This window comes from Scyliorhinus canicula, chromosome 1 (genome assembly GCF_902713615.1).
Source record: "Scyliorhinus canicula chromosome 1, sScyCan1.1, whole genome shotgun sequence".
In the NCBI taxonomy this organism is placed as follows: domain Eukaryota; kingdom Metazoa; phylum Chordata; class Chondrichthyes; order Carcharhiniformes; family Scyliorhinidae; genus Scyliorhinus; species Scyliorhinus canicula.
In genome coordinates this window covers 174,452,094-174,472,066 of record NC_052146.1, presented here as the reverse complement: position 1 = coordinate 174,472,066, position 19,973 = coordinate 174,452,094, and the positions used below count along the sequence as shown (strand labels likewise).

Genomic DNA, 19,973 nt, shown 5'->3' with positions numbered 1-19,973 from the left:
GCTGCCTTCATCTCTCCTTTCGCAACTGCACCACACCAACCACACCCATGTCAGCAACCACCCCCCCAAACCAAACTGAAAATCAACCCAAGCACCCCTTCCCGCCTTCATCCTGACAACCCCCCACTTAACTCCTGTTGACAAGCCCGCCTGGCAGGCATGGAGGCGCCCCCCTAAGGCCTCCGACTTCCCCACACCCTTTCAGTCCACCTGCTCCCTCCATCCTCCCAACTAACAGACAAAGAGATACAAAAGGCACTCAGCATCGCCACTCCCCCCATCAAAACCTACCGCAATTTACACACCCAATGTGCCCCACAATTTACACAAAACTCCTCCCAAAGTTCAATGTCCTCGCACCCCTCCCAATCCATGGTCTCATAAAATCCATTGCTTCCTCTGGCGAATCCAAATAAAACTCCTGTTTTTGATATGTCACCCACAAGTGGGCAGGATACAAAACTTCACCTCCTTCTTGAAGAGGGCCGCCTTTATCCGGTTGTACCCAGTCTTCTGCTTAGCCAGCTCTGCACCCAGGTCCTGATAAATTCACAGCTCACTCCCCTCCCAGGTGCATTTCTTCGTCTGCCTCACCCACCTCCAGATCTTCTCTTTATCCAAGAACCGGTGCAGTCTCACCACCATCGCCCTTGGCAGCTCCTCTACCTGCTGCATTCTCTTCAGCGCCCGTGTGCCTGATCCACCTTGAGGGGGCCGGCCAAGGCCCCCTCCCTCACCAGGCTCTCCAGCATACTTGCCATAAACATGACAGCCGCCGCTCCCTCACACCACGAAAGCTTTCCTGCTCCAACTGCTTGTTCTTTCTCATGACACTTCTCCTCTGGGGAGGTTAGTGTATGGATCAATAAACGAGTATTACCTTCTCTGGGCACTTATACATCTTTTGCCCTCAAGTACAACACCATTTGGGTGGGGAATGACTGATACACTCAGTGGGAGCCACCAAATGTGTGACTACTCTCCATGGCCACCACCGGAAGTCTCAATAATTTACGAATTATAAAGACTTTGTTCATAAGGGAACAAGCAGATGAATAAAGGGGAACCTGTAGATGTGGTATACTTGAATTTCCAAAAAGCATTCAATAAAGATGCCACATCAAAGCTTATTTTGCAAATTACGAGTTCCTGATGTAGGCTATAACATATTAGAATGGATAGAGGATTGGATAGCTAACAGGAAGCAGAGTAGGGATAAATGCCTAATTTTTAGGTTGACAAGTTGTAATTAATGGATTGCCATAGGGATCAGTACTGGGGTCTGTATACTTGTGATACAGATTTACAGTCTAAATTAATGGCTTGAATGAAGGGACTGAATGTATGGTAATTAAATTTGCTGATGACACAAAGATCGGTCAGAAAGTAAGTCGTCAAGAATCTGCAAAGGGATTTAGATGGATTAAGTGAGTGGGCAGATGAGTATAATGGGGAAAAATGTAAATGTTTCCACTTTGGCAGGAAGACTAGCAAAGCATTCAGCATGGCAACACAGTGGTTAGCACTGTTGCTTCACAGTGCCAGGGACCCCAGTTTTATTCCCGGCTTGATCACTGTCTGTGCGGAGTCTGCATATTCTCCATGTGTTCGCACGGGTTTCCTCCGAGTCCCGAAAGACGTGCTTGTAAGGCGAGTTGGACATTCTGAATTCTCCCTCTGTGTACCCGAACAGGTGCCGGAGTGTGGCGACTAGGGGCTTTTCACAGTAACTTCACTGCAGTGTTAATGTAAACATACCTGTGACACCAATAAACATTATTTAAATAAAAATAAGTAGCAAAATCCGGAGGTATAGAGGGATGTGGGTGTCCTGGTACACTTATCACAAAAGGTTAGTGTGTAGGTACAACTTGTGATTCGGAAGGCAAATGGAATGCTGCAATTTATTGCAAGGCGAATAAAGCAAGTGCTGCTACAGTTGTCAAGGGTCTCAGAGAGACCACCTCTGGAGTCAGTGTAAAGTTTTGGCCTCCTACCTAGGGAAGGATATAACTGCACAAGAAGCCGTTCAGAGAAGGATTATCCTATGTTCAGTCTGTACTCATTGGGAGTTTAGAAGAATGGGTGGTGGTTTTACCGAGATGACAAGATGGACACTGAGATGCTGTTTCCCCTTGTGGTGGTGGTGGGTGGGGCGGGGGGTCGTCTAGAAATTGGGGGCACGGTTTAGAAATTAGGAGTCATCCATTTAAGACTGAGATGTGGAGAAATAGTTTCTCTCAGATGGTTGTCCATCAGTGAGATTCTCTTCCCTAGGTAGCAGTGAAGGCTGGGTCATTGAATATATTCAAGGCTGAGTTAGATAAACATTTATTGAGAAGGGAATCGAGGGCTGGGGCAAACAGGAAATTGGAGTGGAGGCCACAATATGATCAGCATCGAATGGCAGAGCTAACTCGACAGGCTGAATGGCCGACTCCTGCTCCCAAGTCTCCTGTATTCAGGAGGGAGATGCTTGAAGGACAGTGAGAGCCGACTTACTGGCCTAGTTCACTGGCTTAGCAGTGGAAGGGATGAATTGGACAGGAAGGAGATGGCACGTTTGGCATACTGGGCAAGAAGATTAATGCGAGAGTAGGATGGGGCATTTGGGTTGCTTCTCATAATGAGCCAGTCCTGAGTGCATAGATAAGCTCTTTATTGGAAAAGAGAGAAGCTGTCAGCTTATCTAATAGGGAGTCAAGCCTGAGAGGGTGGAAGATCAGAAGAATACTATGAATTAGGGTAATGTATTGGGAGTGCAGAGTACCTGTGAGGAGTGTGTGACAGGAATGATAATAGAACCCCGGGTCACTGTCCATGTGGAGTTTACACATTCTCCCAGTGTCTGTGTGGGTTTCACTCCCACAACCCAAAGGTGTACAGGGTCGGTGGATTGGCCATGTTAAATTGTCCCTTAATTGGAAATTGTTTTTAAAAAGGAATGACACAGTGCTTTGTTAAGGGATGAGGGGTGGGTCTCTGTGTTCGGAGTTGGGAGGGATTGTTTGTTTTTATTTCTAGCCTTTGTTTTGACTGTTTGCACTAAGTGCAAGGGAAGGGGAATCAGTGGGGGTGTAGGGTGCGTGGCATCATGGGCGGAAGCTGCCAGGCCTAGCTGGGCAGGCTAGTTCACGGAAGAAAAGTGGGGGGTGAGCCAAAGATCGATATGGGGGATGGGGGGGAATTATACTGCACAGTTTGACACCTTTATTGTACAAATCTAAAACACAAATGGAAAATGCAAATCCAATGCTTTTACATACATGAACAGGCGCCTCAATGCATGACCGCGTGAAGGATCACATGACATGCATGCACTGTATAGTGTTGTAGGCAGAGATGAGAGGGGGTGGGGCCCTGTCTTCCAGCAACCATCGGCAAGCAAACCAATCTGAGCGTTTTGGGAGGATGCTTTCACTGCGGCTTGCCAATCAGCTCCTCACTCACAGACTACTTTGATGTCTCAGCCTCTCCTCTACAAGACAAACACATGTCCTCTTCCCCACCGCGCCCCCCACCCTCGGACCTGCATACCTCTTCAGTCTGGACAGAACTGATCAAAGAGGCACCAAATCACTTCATCGCCAGATCATCGATCGCGGGGTGGAAACCATAACCTGGGTTCATTATTGTCAAGGCATTAAAAGGCATTAACATTTAGTCCTAAAGTACTTATATGGCCAACCTTGCTTCCTGTCAGCTTAATTTAAATCCTAGATACGGAGTTGTGAGAATGAACAAGGTCCACCTACACATGTAAAAAGGTACAGCATACTTTCTTTCCAGAGTCTGCTCAGCAAGAGTAATTCAATGGCAGACAAAACCTCCATGAATGCCAATGTGGATAACACCTCCAGAACTTGTTACCTGTAACATCTATAAACCCAGCCAGTGACCAAGCTTCCTTTGCATGTCACATACGATCTTTATTCAATTGCCACTACATGGCATCAGCAAACTTTGACAAAAAGAGTAATCAGACTCGAAACGTTAGCCCTTTTCTCTCCTTACAGATGCTGCCAGACCTGCTGAGATTTTTCAACATTTTCTCTTTTGGCATTAGCAGACATGGGGCGAGATTCTCCGCGGGGCTAGGAGCACAGCCCCGTGCGTCACGGCCTTGACGACGGTCGTCAAGGCCGCACGTCAGGCGTCACGGCGGCTGACGCGGCCGATGACGTCAGCCGCGCATGCGCAGGTTGGACAACGACAACCCGCGCATGCGCAGTTGGCGTCTTTCTCCTCAGCCGCCCGGCAAGACGTGGCGGCTTGATCTTGCCGGGCGGCGGAGAGGAAAGAGTGCATCTGTTTTGGACTCTGGCCCGACGATCGGTGGGCACCGATCGCGGGCCTGTCCCCTCCCGAGCAGTCGTGGTGCTCCCGTGCCAATCGGGCCTCTAGATACCCCAAACGGGCAGTTTGGTTCCCGTTTCACGACGGCAGCGAGCAGGTGTGTTTGCTGCCGTGGTGAAACGGGTGTGAAGGGCCGGCTGCTTAGCGTGGCGTGGGGGAGGGGGAGAATAGTGGGAGGGCGTGAAAAATGTCAGGAGGCCCTCCCGCTATTCTCCCACCCAGCGTGGGGGGCGGAGAATCACGCCCCTGGTATTTTTTGACTCCAACCCTTTGTGCCAACTCACCTCTTACTATCAGAATGAACTGGCACCCTGACCATTCTTTTGTATGGTGTACTTTCTCTCAATACTTTGGGCTCTTCTATCATTGACCAAGACATTAAATATGCAGCTCCAAAGAACTCCAAAGAATCCAGCCCTGATGGAATGCAGATATCTTTTTATTGTATTTTATTACGCTGTTAATTCTAACTCTCTCATTCTGTTGTCAGAATTATGGACTCAATGTCTTGTTTTAGAATCATAGAATGAATTTTTTATCATTTTGTCGACCTTTCTAGGTTGATGTATTTTGTTACGATGTGTTTTTCTTGTTCTTTTTCATGGTTTCCCTGAATGTTTCCTTTTTGGGCTTCTTGTTTGGTAGGGGAAGAATAAAAAAATAAAATAGTTAAAAAGGTGTGGTTATGATGGGGGTTTCGGGGGAATTTTTTGCAATCTTCTTCTGTGTGTGGAGGGGAAGGGCTGAGAGTGCCTGGTACCTCTTATCTCTATCTGTTTGATTTAAATTGCACTATTGTTGTGGATGTCTTTGATTTGTATAAAGTGTGTGCTTAAGCAGGGCTGGTTTGGGGAAGAGGTATGGATGGGCCGGGGGAGGGGAGCCAGGGAACAAGAGGTGAGAGACGCGCTAGCGCCAAAGCTGGGAGCCACCAGGCTAGCTGGGTGGGCTAGTCAACGGAAGCCAGGTTGGGGGTGGGGTGGGGAGAGCCCATTCAGTTAGACTAGAGTAGGGGTCAGGTGGTAGGATGCTGTTTCTCGGGGGGGGGGGGGGGGGGGGGAAGTTGATCTGCTGACGAGGATGGCAACAGTGGAGAAGTCATGGGTGGAGACGGCCAGGAGACGGGCCAGAGGAAGTGTGACACATGGCTGGAGGGCTGGCCAAGGAAAGGGGATGGCTGATCGGCAAGGGGGCGGGGGCGCAAAGTGACCCCCAACCAGTCTGATCACCTGGAATGTTAGAGGGCTAAACGGGCCAGTGAAAAGTGCGCGTGTGTTCGCGCATTTGCGGGTTGTGATGGTGGATGTAGTCATACTGCAGGAGACGCACCTGAAAGTGTGAGACCAGGTTAGGCTTAGGAGGGGCTGGGTTAGTCAGGTCTTTCATTCGGGGTTCAACATTAAGACTGGGGGCGGGGGGGGGGGGTTGCGATCCCGATTAATAAAAGGGTTCAATTTGAGGCGGAGGGTACAGTTGAGGATGGGGGCGGCAGATTTGTTATGGTTAAGGGGGAGCTCGAAGGGGTGAGAGTCATCTTGGTCAGTGTGTATGCCCCTAATTGGGACGATATGGATTTTATCAGGAGGATGCTAGGGAAGATCCCTGACTTGGACTCACGCAAACAGATTATGGGTGGGGGCTTTAACACAGTCCTGGACCCGAGCCTAGATCGGTTATCTTCAAAAACGGGCAGGTTCCCAGCGATGGCAAAGGAACTGAGAGGGTTCATGGAGCAAATGGGGGGAGCTGATCAGTGGAGATTTAGCCGGCCGTCGGCGAAAGAGTTTTCATATTACTCCCACGTCCATAAGGTGTATTCCCGAATTGATTTCTTTGTCATGAGTAGGGACTTGCTGGCCGGGATGGTGGGGGCAGAATATTTGGCAATTACCATATCGGACCATGCTCCGCACTGGGTGGACCTACGGATTTGTAAGGATAGCTTCCAGCGCCCACAATGGAGGTTAGAAGTTGGATTGCTTGCGGACGATGCGGTGTGTGAGAGACTTAGGAAATGCATGCAGGATTACCTGCAGGTTAATGACACGGGGGAAGTCTCAGCAGCGGTGCTCTGGGAGGCACTGAAGGCGGTGGCGAGAGGGGAGCTGATCTCAATCCGGGATCATAGGGACAGGACACATAGGGCAGAAACGGACCGACTGGTTCAGGAAATTCTATGGACGGACAGGAGTTCTCGAGGCCAGAGTTACTCAGGAAATGACAGAGGCTGCAGGCCGAGTTTGGGGCGCTGACCACAGGCAAGGCTGTAGAGCAGCTTAGAAAGGCAAAAGGAGCGATATATGAGCATGGAGGGAAGGCCAGCACAACTAAGGAAGAGAGAAGTGGCTAGGGAGGGAAATTTGGTGGGGGACGCGGCAGGGTTGAACAAGGTGTTTAGGGACCTTTATAGTAAGCTGTACACTTCGGAACCCCCCGGGGGACCAGAGGGGATTAGGAGATTTTTGGATGGACTGACCTTCCCAAGAGTGGGTAGGGGGTTGATAGACGGACTGGGGGCCCTGGTTAGGATCAAAGAAGTATTGGGGGGCCTGAAGGTCATGCAGTCGGGTAAAGCCCCGGGGCCGGATGGGTATCTGATGGAGTTTTACAAAACATTTGCCAAGATAGTGGGGCTGGTGCCGGTCAGGCGAGAGACAGAGGGATTCTAACCCCGAGGCCACTATTTCGCTTATTCTGAAACAGGATAAAGACCCGGAGGCTTGTGGGTCTTACAGGCCGATCTCCTTGATCAACGCAGATGCGAAGTTACTGGCCAAGATCTTGGCGACTAGAATTGAGGACTGTGTACCAGACGTAATTGCGGGGGCAGCACGGTAGCATTGTGGATAGCACAATTGCTTCACAGCTCCAGGGTCCCAGGTTCGATTCCGGCTTGGGTCACTGTCTGTGCGGAGTCTGCACATCCTCCCTGTGTGTGCGTGGGTTTCCTCCGGGTGCTCCGGTTTCCTCCCACAGTCCAAAGACATGCAGGTTAGGTGGATTGGCCATGATAAATTGCCCTTAGTGTCCAAAATTGCCCTTAGTGTTGGGTGGGGTTACTGGGTTATGGGGATAGGGTGGAGGTGTTAACCTTGGGTGGGCTGCTCTTTTCAGGATCCGGTGCAGACTCGATGGGCCGAATGGCCTCCTTCTGCACTGTAAATTCTATATGTAAGGACCAAACTGGGTTCGTAAAGGGTACGTAACTGGCAGCCAATCTAAGAAGGCTGTTTAATGTGATTGTGATGTCCCCGGAGAGCAGGGAAGCGGAGATAGTGGCCGCTGTGGATGCAGAAAAGGTTTTGACTGGGTCGGGTGGGACTATCTGTGGGAGGTGCTGGGAATGTTTGGGTTCGGGGAGGGGTTCATTGACTGGGTTACGCTGTTTTACGAGGCCCCAGAGGCTAGTGTAAGGAGCAACAGGACGACATCAGATTACTTCAGACTATACCGCAGGACAAGACAGGGTTGCCCTCTCTCCCCAATACTGTTTGCGCTGGCCATAGAGCCACTGGGAATTGCTCTGAGAGCCTCAATGGACTGGGAAGGGCTGGTCTGGGATGACCTGCTGTTATATGTGTCAGAACCAATGGCGGGGATGGACAGTATCAGGGAAATCCTGAGGGAATTTGGCCGGTTTTCAGGATATTAATTGAACATGGCTAAGAGCGAGCTGTTCGTAATTCAGGCGAGGAGGTAGGAGAGTAGGCTGAAGGGGTTGCCATTCAGGCTGGTAGGAGAAAGCTTTCGATACTTGGGGATACAGATGGCATGGGACTGGGGCAGTTGCACAAGCTCAACCTGTCCCAACTGGTGGAACAAGTGAGGGAGGAGGTTCGGAGTTGGGATGCACTCCCACTGTCACTAGCAGGGAGGGTGCAGACTGTTAAGATGACGATTCTCCCGAGACTCCTGGGCAGTCAACATAGCGATGATAAGGAAATGGTTGGTGGGCACAGGGTCGGTTTGGGACCGGGTGGAGGCTGTTTCGTGCAGGGGCACCAGTTTGGCAGCCCTGGTTAGGCACCCCTGCCGCTCTCACTGGCGTGGTACTCCACCAGCCCTATAGTGGTGGCAGCTCTGCGGATCTGGGGCCAGTGGAGGAGGCATATAGGGGAAGTGAGAGCATCGGTGTGGACCCCAATCTGCGGCAATCACCGATTTGCACCGGGGAACATGGATGGTGGGTATCGACTATGGCGGAGGGCGGGTGATCTGTTCCTGGAAGGGAGCTTTCCGAGCATGAGGGCATTGGAGGAGAAGTCTGGGTTGGCGGGAGAGAGTGACTTTCAGATGCGGGATTTTGTGCGCAGACTGGTGCCGTCCTTCCCACGCCTCCCACCAAGGGGAGGCAGGACAGGGTAGTTTCTAGGGGAGAGGTAGGTGAGGGTAGAGTCTCAGATATATACAAAGAGCTAATGGGAGCAGAGGATACACAGACTGACGACCTGAAGCTTAAGTGGGAGGAGGAGCTCGGGTGGGGGGGGACGGTATTTGGGCAGAAGCTCTGGGTACGGTAAACACGACCGCAACATGCACCAGTCTCAGTCTGATCCAGCTTAAGGTCGTGCACCGGGCCCACATGATGGTGGCCCGGATGAGTAAATTCTTCGGGCTGGAGGACAAGTGTGCCAGATGCGCCGGTGGGCCGGCTAGTCACGTGCACATGTTCTGGTCGTGCCCTAGACTTGGGGGTACTGGCAGGGATTCGTGGACATCATGTCCTGGGTTTTGGAAACTGGGGTGGTAATGAATCCTGAGGTGGCAATCTTTGGGGTGTCGGAAGGTCCTGGGAGTCCAGGAGAAGGAGGCCAACGTCTTGGCCTTTGCTTCCCTGGTAGCCCGGCGACGAATACTATTGGAATGCAGTGACTCAAAGCCCCCGAAGACCGAAGCATGGCTATCGGACATGGCGAGCTTTCTCTGTCTAGAAAAGGTTAAGTTCGCCTTGAGAGGTTCACTATCGGGGTTCGCCCAAAGGTGGCAGCCATTCATTGACTTCTTCGCGGAGAATTAATCGTCAGCAGGGGGAGGGGGCGCTAGGGTAGTATAGAGTAGGGGGTGGTTTAGGCAGGTCCTTGCGAGAACGGAGTTGTGGTTTGTACTATGCGTTACTTGCTTTTCCTTTTGTCCAGTACTATACAATGTCATTGTTTTATATGCCAAAAATATCTCAATAGAATTGTCTTTAAAAAAAAACAAATGCACGGAGAATAAAGAGCAAGAAAGCAGCCAGAACATGGGAATGAGCCATGAGTGACAAGAACACAGTGCCGCACATGAAATATAGCTAGCAAATACAATCAGATTTTTCAAACTACAGTGTCAACTAAATGTTTTGCGTTTTTATTCAGCAGGTTGACTAATGCAATTATAAAATATGAACAGTTACCTGCCACCATTGCATGCAGAACTGTAATCAATTAGAATTTGAGAAACCATTTATTTAAAATTCCTTATATTACTGTTTAGCATTTCAGGATGTTTTCCAACATGCATTCATTTCCCAGCAGTGACTGGTCCAAATGATTTGCATCATTACCTTGATGACTTAGCTCGCTTGGCTGAATATAAATGCAATGAAATGAGCAACTCTGAAACACCGTTTCTTTTAATCCAAGAACTAATAAGCTCTCCATTCATACATATTTTTTGTGAAACTCTTTTATCCAACCCAGTAAGAATTTACTGCCAGAATAGAAGGTGCTTACATCTTTCAAAGTCAGGTCTCAAATTCAGTCAGTGAGATACGCTGCAGTTTTAAATGCATATACGTCCAATTATAGCATATATAGCAATCACATCCAAAGAAAGATCATTTGAATAACCTTTGGGCTTTGACAAAGGGTTATCGGGACTCAAAACATTCGCTCTTTTCTCTCCCCCTACAGATGCTGCCAGAACTGCTGAGATTTTCCAGCATTTTCTCTTTGGATTTGAATAGTTGTCTTTAGTATGAATGCATTCAATTGTGACAATCCACTGTACATTATGTATGCTGAGCATTTGAAGGGACTATGATGTGTGAATCCATTATCTGGTATGGTGGTCAATTGTACATCCATGCAAGTGAATGTTATTGTATTCAATAAGATACCTGGGAGTGACTTATGGGCTGGAACCTTAACCCATATAATACTGAAAATACAGAATGCCACGGACGGGGATGGAATTTAATCTGAAGGTTGGCTAAGTACCAGTGAATCCCTATGGAAAATAATCACTTTACACCCTCTGACCCTACGAAGATGTTTCCCTGGAGCGTGGAAACTGATTCACGAGATCATGACCAGTTTGCCTTGTGGCATTTATGTAAAAGACCCCAGAGTATTATTCAAGGAGGTTTGTAATGAGTTCTGGCAAATAATTATCCACAAACATCAAAAGCAGATTAACTGATCGTTGTTGTTTGTCAGGATTTGAAAATTGGTTGTGTAACAGACAATGGAATGCTTTGCAGTGTTGTAACATATTTTGTGTAAGGAACCCTCATCCGAATCTCATTGGACTCATTTCCTTTCAATACCTGTTCTTTTGGCTGTTATACTTTCTGCACCTGGGCATTGCTGGGGTCTACCCCTTTGATTTAAAAAAACAAATAGCAGGATGTGCTCTGACATCAGTGATGACCCATTTTACCAGGCTTAGCCAGTAGTCAATTGGCTCTCCTAGCATTCCGGGACAATCCCCTGCTGTTGTCTGCGATTGGTGGAACCCTTCAGACGTTTCTAGACAGGCAGGTTGACTCTCAAGTTTGTTTTGTTTCAGGACAGAGCTGAAGGCATTGAGTTTTCTCTCCCTGAAGGGGGTAGAATTCTCTCTGAAAAACCCCAGTTGGAGGCTGTGTTTTCTCCTCAGCTGAGCTGATAGGCGTTCTCTGTGAGACTATTTCTCCAAATCAGGGTTTTGTTTGGAGCTGCAGAGCTGAACAGAACCCTTTTGAATCTCTCCCAAGAGGGTGAACTTTTCTTTCAAATCTTAGCCGGAACTCTCTTCAGTTAAACAGAGCAGTTAGTGAGCATTCAAAGCCTGAAGATAGAACTGGGGAGAGGGAACTTGCTGACTCTTCTCCCATTAAAGTTACCTGACCACTCAAAAGGCCTCGCAAAAACTGCAACTCTGATATTCTGTTTAACTGAGACAAGCTGTAAGCCTGCTAAAGCTGACCGCATCAGAAACTGAGCAGACCTGAAGTGCATCTTCCGATGGTCAGGCTCAGCTCAACACAAGTTGAAGCGTGTCCCTGGAGGAGATCCCACAGCTTGAGAAACCAGCCTAAGTGGCCCAGCTTGAAGATCCAAACTAACAGGCAGTTCAACACCTCGTATTCTGAAGAGATTGTCACCTAAGAAGACCCCAACCCCAGCAGCGAGGATCCTCAAATCTCTCATACCACTTAATCCCTGTTTTTTTTAAACCCCTTCTACCCTCTCCATCGTGTGTCTGTCTTGTGTGTGTCTGGGTGGAGAGTGGGACAGGGCTTTGGGAATAATTAGATGAGTAACTCATTGGAGCAGTCAAGGATCAAAGATCTCAGGAAAATACACAAATTATTGGTTAATTCACTTACGTTGGTCTGTGGGGCTGGAACTGACCGTGCATTCACCCAGAGTGTTGTAACATTTGGATATTACGTATGTTATGAAAGGTGCAATATTAATTTAAAACCTTCCTTCCTGGAATAGAAAACAATTGCCAAACAGCAGAAAAAGGTTTTAAAAACCATGGTTATTCATGCTGTTTTATGGTAATCCAAGACCTTCTCCTCCCCCCCAATAATATACACATCACTCAACCCACTCTTTTCTTACCCGGCTCGTGATGTTGAGAAGCAAACAGGAATACCTTAATATTAACTTTAGGTTTAAGTCAGTTTCTGTTAACAATGTTTAGTCGGTAAAAAGCATTAGAGAAAAAGAAGAGTTTTAGCTGGTAAAGAGTGGATACACAATCATTATTAACTCTAATCCAGGCATTTGCCATTGACAGGCTTGGGAGACCCGTTCTTCTTAAAACTGAAGTTATTAGTTATTTGGATGAGGTGGTACTTAAAAAAAATATGTAGATTTGGATGGAGCTGGGAGTGAAAGCACAAAAAGAATATTTGATTAATTAAATACAAAAGAATATAAAGAGATTGACTGGCTGATCACCTCAATCTTGTATGGAATTCTCTAGTTCCATACAAAGCAAGTGACACCAAGCTTGTTCATAATTGAGGTATACTTGTTTACATTGCTAATTGTCGTATGAATAGTTTCCATGAAAAGCAATACGTGATCAGACTCTATGTTTTGCTGAAGAGGGGGACATGTTACCAAAGACTTTCATCTTTCACTCATCAGGATTAAAGCAGCCAACTTTAAACATTCAACAATTTACACAAGAGGAGAAAAGGGTGCCTGCTGACTGGTGGGCAAATCAACTGAGAGTGGTTGAGGTGTTGCCATGGAGAAAGCAAAGGAAGCTATCGACTCCAAAATCCCAGATAAGACTTGAATGCATTCCTTTTGTTTATAAAGAACAGGTCCCTGTGCGTGAATGTATGTTGTTTCAAGCAAGCAGAAATTATCCACATTACAAGCTTGGTGATTATCTTTAGCTGGTTGCTAGCATAGCTATCAGCACACTCAGGATTGTTCAGTAAATGTTGTCCAATCACAGAATCAAATTAAACAGTAGACGTTTGGTTTCACGTTTTTTTAAGAGCAGGCTGGTTGAGCAGTTTGTATCCTGCCTATTACGAACAACCAAAGGAATATGCTGCTGGATTTGATCAGCCAATTATTGGAACATACAGCCAAAGTACCACAAATCACAATGGCACTGAAATTCATACACAATGTCGCTCAATTGTGTAGTAGGCAGAATGCCTTTTTGGACTAATGGTGGTATCACATTCATAGAAAATATCACTCATGTCGTCACTGCATAGTAGCAGCATGAAATGACTTGCTAAATCTGTTGCTGAAATATTTGAGATGCCTCACTTTTAGAACATAGAACATAGAACAGTACAGCACAGAACAGGCCCTTCGGCCCTCAATGTTGTGCCGAGCCATGATCACCCTACTCAAACCCACGTATCCACCCTATACGCGTAACCCAACAACCCCCCCTTAACCTTACTTTTATTAGGACACTACGGGCAATTTAGCATGGCCAATCCACCTAACCAGCACATCTTTGGACTGTGGGAGGAAACCGGAGCACCCAGAGGAAACCCACGCACACAGGGGGAGGACGTGCAGACTCCACACAGACAGTGACCCAGCCAGGAATCGAACCTGGGACCCTGGAGCTGTGAAGCATTTATGCTAACCACCATGCTACCCTTTTCTTTCATGCCATAAATGATGATAGTTTGAAATTTGGCATTCTTGCATTTGTCCTGATGAGTGCAAGGTGAAAAGCTTCAGCAACATGCCTTCATTTTCAGCAATGTTCAAATTCTATACTATCAAGTGACAATTTGAGTTCAATTGGTCCATAACTTCCTGGTTCACCAGCATCATATTTGGAGTACCCCAATGATGCCCTCTATGAAATTCCCACATTCAGTCATCTTTATTATTGTCATAAGTAGGCTTATTTTAACACTGCAATGAATTTACTGTGAAAAATCACCTAGTCGCCACACTACGGCACCTGTTCAGGTACACAGAGAGAGAATTCGGAATGTCCAATTCACCTAACAAGCACCTCTTTCAGGACTTGTAGGAGGAAACCCACTCAGACAGTGACCCAAGCCGGAAATGGGACCCTCGCGCTGTGAAGAAACAGTGCTAATCACTGTGCTACCGTGCTACCCATTTACCCAGTAATTATCCAGAGGGGATAATTTCTCCTGGACAATTGCACTGGGCTGGGAATCATCCAACACAGCAAGTTAAAATTGCTAACTTCGGATGGTTCTGCCAGTTTTATCCTGACAGTTACTCTGAAAGAGTTAGGAGGGGAAAAACACTATGAACTCCAGACCAACCTGCACACCCAGAGCCTCCAGTGGAACCACCACAGCATCCCAACCAAGAACACACCCTCGCTTGCTCCATCCGACATCTCACTCGGTCTCCAACCCGATGTCTGAACCACCACTTGCCTTCTCCTTTTACACTGTCACTTTAAAAAACTTTAAGGGGGGGGGGGGGGGGGAACGTATTTCTTCTCTGCACCCCAGTTACTCTAATTTGCTGCTCATGTCTCACCAAGCCGGCGGGAAGGTTGGGAGATACAGGGGCTTTGGAATTCCAATGAGGGTTCATCCAGAGTGGTAATGCGCCCGACATTGCCACTCCATGTAATGGGGCCATTCTCTTGAGGAATAGGAAATTGATCAAGACATCCATTCTCTAACATGTTCATTCACCCGAGAACAAATAACATGCTCAGATTTAGTGTGGTAGGGTTGGGGAAATGGCACCATAAAATAACTCCAGTCTTTGAAACCAGTTGGTTTTCTCCCTGGGTCACTGGAACTAGGTAGAAAGATGTCAAAACCTGGGGGTTAAAGAGCAGAGCGCATGCGCCGTGCCATTGAAGAGATCAGACCTTCCTAACGGAAGATGGCGGAACACCTCCAGCCATCGGATATTTTTTTCCCGACACAAAAGCAAAATGCTGCGGTTGCTTGAAATGCGAAATAAAAACAAAAATCGAAAAGTGCCGTAAATACTCGGCCAGTGAGGCAGCATTTGTGGAGAGAGAGAGAAACACCGACTTGATGTCTCGGGTCAAAAGTTGTAAAATAACGGTTTCCCTCCACAGTTCCTGCCTGACCCTCTGCTTCGCCTTCTCCCCGTCCTGTGCGTCCCACTTACAACAGTGGCTGCAGCCGTGGACAGCGTCCCATCGTTGGCAACAGCCGTGTTAAGCAGCCTCGGCCCTGCGCCGATTCCCGATGCCTTTGTAATGGCGGCCTTGCCTTTGCTTACCTGCTGCAGGCGGCAGAGGGAGGCCGGGCTGAGAGCGTTGCCGTGCGAACTCCACACCATCCCACTGACCAGGCCGCTGAACCACAATTACATCATCGCCTGCGCGCTCGCCCCTCCACAAGGCTACCTTTTGGCGAGCACTGAATTCTGGATAATCGATCTGCATTTTTAAATATATATCTTTTTTATATATATTTTTTTAAATGGTCAATATTAGCAGATATCCGATGGTGGTGCGCTGTGAATGAGTGAACACTATATTGTATGTTGTATGTATGTTCCAAACAGTGGGTGGGGGGGTGTGCCGTCCAGCCTGACTGCCCATCGTTCGCAGCTGGGTGTCCCTGGAGCGGGAGCATGCGGTGTCTACGGGCACACGCGAGGCTTTCCGTGCTCAGTGGGACTGCCTTATCGACCCAGATTTTCGCACTTTAATTTGACGGGTTTTTTGATAAGTTTTTGTTTCCTTCTTCGTTCTTTTTGGGCTGCGTTCCACTCGTTTTGGGGCACTCCCCTCTTTTTTATCCATCAGTTACCTTATGTTCTTTTGCTTGGTTGTCACACCCAGCATCACGCCAGTGTCAGTGGCGGATGCTGGCTTAACTCCTGTACGTGCAGGGTGGCACAGTGGTTAGCATTGCTGCCTACGGAGCTGAGGACCCGGGTTCAAATCCCGGCCCTGGGTCACTGTCCGTGTGGAGTTTGCACGTTCTCCCAGTGTCTGCGTGGGTTTCACCCCCACAAACCAAAAGATGTGCAGGATAGATGGATTGACCACGCTAAACTGTCCCTTAATTGGAAAAAATAATTGGGTACTCTAAATTTACAAAAAACTCCTGTACGTGTAGAGAAATGCACAGGGTATCAATTCACGAAAAAAACAACAAAAAATAAAAAAGACAGAACACATAAAAAACTTTTTAAAATATATATATTTTCTTTGTTAAATTAGCATTGTAAGACCATATAAACGGTCTAAACAGACGGTGGGGGGGGGGGGGGGGGTCTTAAATAAACAACAACTTGAATTTATACAGTTCCATTAATGTAGTTGAATATCCCAGGGCGTGTACACAATGTGATGAGAAGAGGCGTTACATGATGTCTGTATGTCACTTGCAAGAAGTACAGGCCGTAAGCAAGATCAATAAATGTACATTTCAGAAGTGTCTCATTAGAAGTGACGGCGTAATTACAATTATTCAGAAGTATACAACATTTCAAAATGTTCAAATATCCAGTAGATACATTATTGGGGTCAGTCGCGGTCGAGGCAGCTACATGTACATATATATATATGTACATATTACTAACTGAAGGCATTCTGGGGTTGACCAAATTCTTTGCAGACGGTTATGCTAACTCAGCAAGGTTCCGTATCAGGGGGCCGCCCGCTGCAGCGTGCAACAAAGAAATATCAGTCATATGATTAAAAGAAGGAAGTCCTGAGCAAAGAGATCCATTGTAAGAACCCAAGGATTGATGATAAGATGATTTGCAACTATCATGAGATGGTCAAAGACTGACCATGAGCTGATCACATAGCCACAAGAAACCTAATTATTACCTTGGTTGGATGTGTATGTAATCAAGAAGCGCATCGATTGGATTATAACCATCCGGGATGGGCTGAATGAAATGAAAATCGCTTATTGTCACGAGTAGGCTTCAATGAAGTTACTGTGAAAAGCCCCCAGTCGCCACGTTCCAGCACCTGTCAGGGGAGGCTGGTACGGGAATCGAACCGTGCTGCTGGCCTGCTTGGTCTGCTTTAAAAGCCAGCGATTTAGCTGAGTGAGCTAAACCAGAATATATAAGAACAAAGAACAAAGAAAATTACAGCACAGGAACAGGCCCTTTGGCCCTCCCAGCCTGCGCCGATCCAGATCCTTTATCTAAACCTGTCTCCTATTTTCCAAGGTCTACTTCCCTCTGTTCCCGCCCGTTCATATACCTGTCTAGATGCCTCTTAAATGATGCTATCGTGCCCGCCTCTACCACCTCCGCTGGTAAAGCGTTCCGGGCACCCACCACCCTCTGCGTAAAAAACTTTCCACGCACATCTCCCTTAAACTTTCCCCCTCTCACCTGGAAATCGTGACCCCTTGTAACTGACACCCCCACTCTTAGGAAAAGCTTGTTGCTATCCACCCTGTCCATACCTCTCATAATTTTGTAGAACTCAATCAGGTCCCCCCTCAACCTCCGTCTTTCCAATGAAAACAATCCTAATCTACTCAACCTTTCTGCATAGCTAGCACCCTCCATACCAGGCAACATTCTGGTGAACCTCCTCTGCACCCTCTCCAAAGCATCCACATCCTTCTGGTAATGTGGCGACCAGAACTGCACGCAGTATTCCAAATGTGGCCTAACCAAAGTCCTATACAACTGTAACATGACCTGCCAACTCTTGTACTCAATACCCTGTCCGATGAAGGCAATGAAGGTATGATTTCCATTGTTCGGCAGAGAAGCGCATGGTTTAGTCCAGAGGACTGCTCCCCACCATTGTAAAATACTAAAGCCTTTAACTATTGGAACGGACCTGGGTGTTGAGTGATTATTCTAGTCATTCAGATCTTTCACACATCATGGCTAATTTTGCTCTGTTTAAGCAGCAACCTGTTAAATCCTACAATGAGAATTTTCCACATTGGCTTCCATCAGACATGTCCCAAAAATATTTGATTATGTCAACGTTTTTGTGGAAGCAATCTGGAAATTAATGCTGAGTTTACATTAAATCTGTGTGCCAACTTGTTGCACATACTTTGTGTCATTTACCGACATAAATGTCACTTCAAAGTGATTCATGTACTTTGGGAGCTATTAGAGCAATCGTTTCTATTTTCATAATTTATTTGTGATAACTTATTTATTTGTTTGTTATAACTTTTTTAAAAAATATTTTTATTCTCCTTTTTCACATTTTCTCCCGAATTTACACCCACCAACAATAAACAATAATCAGTAACAAATATGTCAATCCCCATAACAATAACAATGATCCCATCCTCCCACCAACCCCCAAACATCAGCTCGCATGTTTACATAAACAAATGACAAAAAGGAATCAGGGATTACCCATAGTCACCCTTAATACACACAGCCCCCCGCCCCCACCAACCCTCCCCCCCATCCCCCCCAACGAATGTTCGATGTTATTCAGTTCTTGAAAGTGCGAAATGAATAATGCCCATGACTTGTAGAACCCCTCCGTCCTTCCCCTCAGTTCAAACTTAACCTTCTCAAGAGTCAAGAATTCCAACAGGTCCCCTCGCCACGCCAGGGCACAGGGGAGGCTGCTCTCCATCCCACCAGGATCCGCCTTCGGGCGATCAACGAGGCGAAGGCTACAATATTTGCCTCCGCACACGTTTCCAACCCTGGCTGATCCGACACCCCGAATATGGTCTCCCGGGGACCCGGGTCCAATTTCACGTGCACAGGACAGGACCAAAACATATGAACGTGATTAGCGCCCCCCCCCCAAAACCCCGCAACGCTCACACACATCTTCACCTCCTTCAAAGAATCGGCTCATCCTCACCCTCGTGAGGTGAGCTCTGTATACCACCTTCAGCTGTATCAGCCCCAACCTCGCACATGAGGTGGAGGCATTTACTCTCCGGAGCACCTCACATCAGACCCCCTCCTCTATAACCTCTCCCAACTCTTCCTCCCACTTTGCTTTGATCCCTTCCACTGTTGCCTTATCCTCTCCCAACATAGCTCCATACACCGCTGACATTACCCCCTTCTCCAGTCCCCTTGTCGACAGCACCTCCTCCAGCAATGTGGAGGCCGGTTCCTCCGGGAAGCTATGTATCTCCTTCCTGGCAAAATCTCGAACCTGCATGTATCTAAACATTTCCCGCTGCTCCAGCCCACACTTCGCTTCCAGCTTCCTCAATCCTACAAACCGACCCCTAAACAAATCTTTTAATCCCCTTCTCTTCCCATTTCCGAAAACTTCCATCCCACCTCCCTGGCTCAAATCTGTGGTACCCCTGAATCGGCATTTCCCTTGACCAGCGCCGGCCCTAGGGTTGCTGGCGCCCCGGGCAAGCTGAACTTCAGCGCCCTTGGGGGGGCGGGGGGGGGGGGGGGGGGGGGGGGCGAGAGGGGGGGGGGGGGGGGGCCAAGAGGGGCCCAACTGCGCATGCGCGGGACCCGAGTCTCTGGCACCCCCTAGCACATGGCGCCCCGGGCGACTGCCCGAGTTGCCGGTGCCTTGAGCCGGCCCTGCTCTTGACCCTGCCCCCAACCCGAAGTGTTGGCGAAACTGCCTCCAGATTTTCAATGAAGCTATTACATAGAATTTACAGTGCAGAAGGAGGCCATTCGGCCCATCGAGTCTGCACCGGCTCTTGGAAAGAGCACCCCACCCCCTTTCCAAGGTCAACACCTCCACCCCATCCCCACAACTCAGTAACCCACCCAACAGTAAGGGCAATTTTGGACACTAAGGGCAATTTATCATGGCCAATCCACCTAACCCGCACATCTTTGGACTGTGGGAGGAAACTGGAGCACCCGGAGGAAACCGACGCACACACGGGGAGGATGTGCAGACTCCGCACAGACAGTGACCCAAGCCGGAATCGAACCTGGGACCCTGGAGCTGTGAAGCGATTGTGCTATCCACAATGCTACCGTGCTGCCCGGACTCACTGAGTA

At 48.0% G+C, this 19,973-nt stretch overlaps 1 protein-coding gene across 4 annotated transcripts in view; it reads right to left on the bottom strand.

The window, feature by feature from the left end:
- LOC119969388 (zinc finger protein OZF-like) overlaps positions 1-19,973 on the bottom strand; it is an 89,526-nt gene that overhangs the window by 25,381 nt on the left and 44,172 nt on the right. The window contains exon 1 of one of the 4 annotated variants that reach the window (XM_038802969.1): positions 15,291-15,538. The exons of 2 other annotated variants lie outside the window; for them this stretch is intronic. The gene's annotated coding sequence lies outside the window, so the exon portion shown is untranslated. Of the gene's footprint in view, positions 1-15,176; positions 15,200-15,290; positions 15,539-19,973 lie in introns of those variants that run through there. One more of the 4 variants, XM_038803017.1, reaches the window with a different exon arrangement.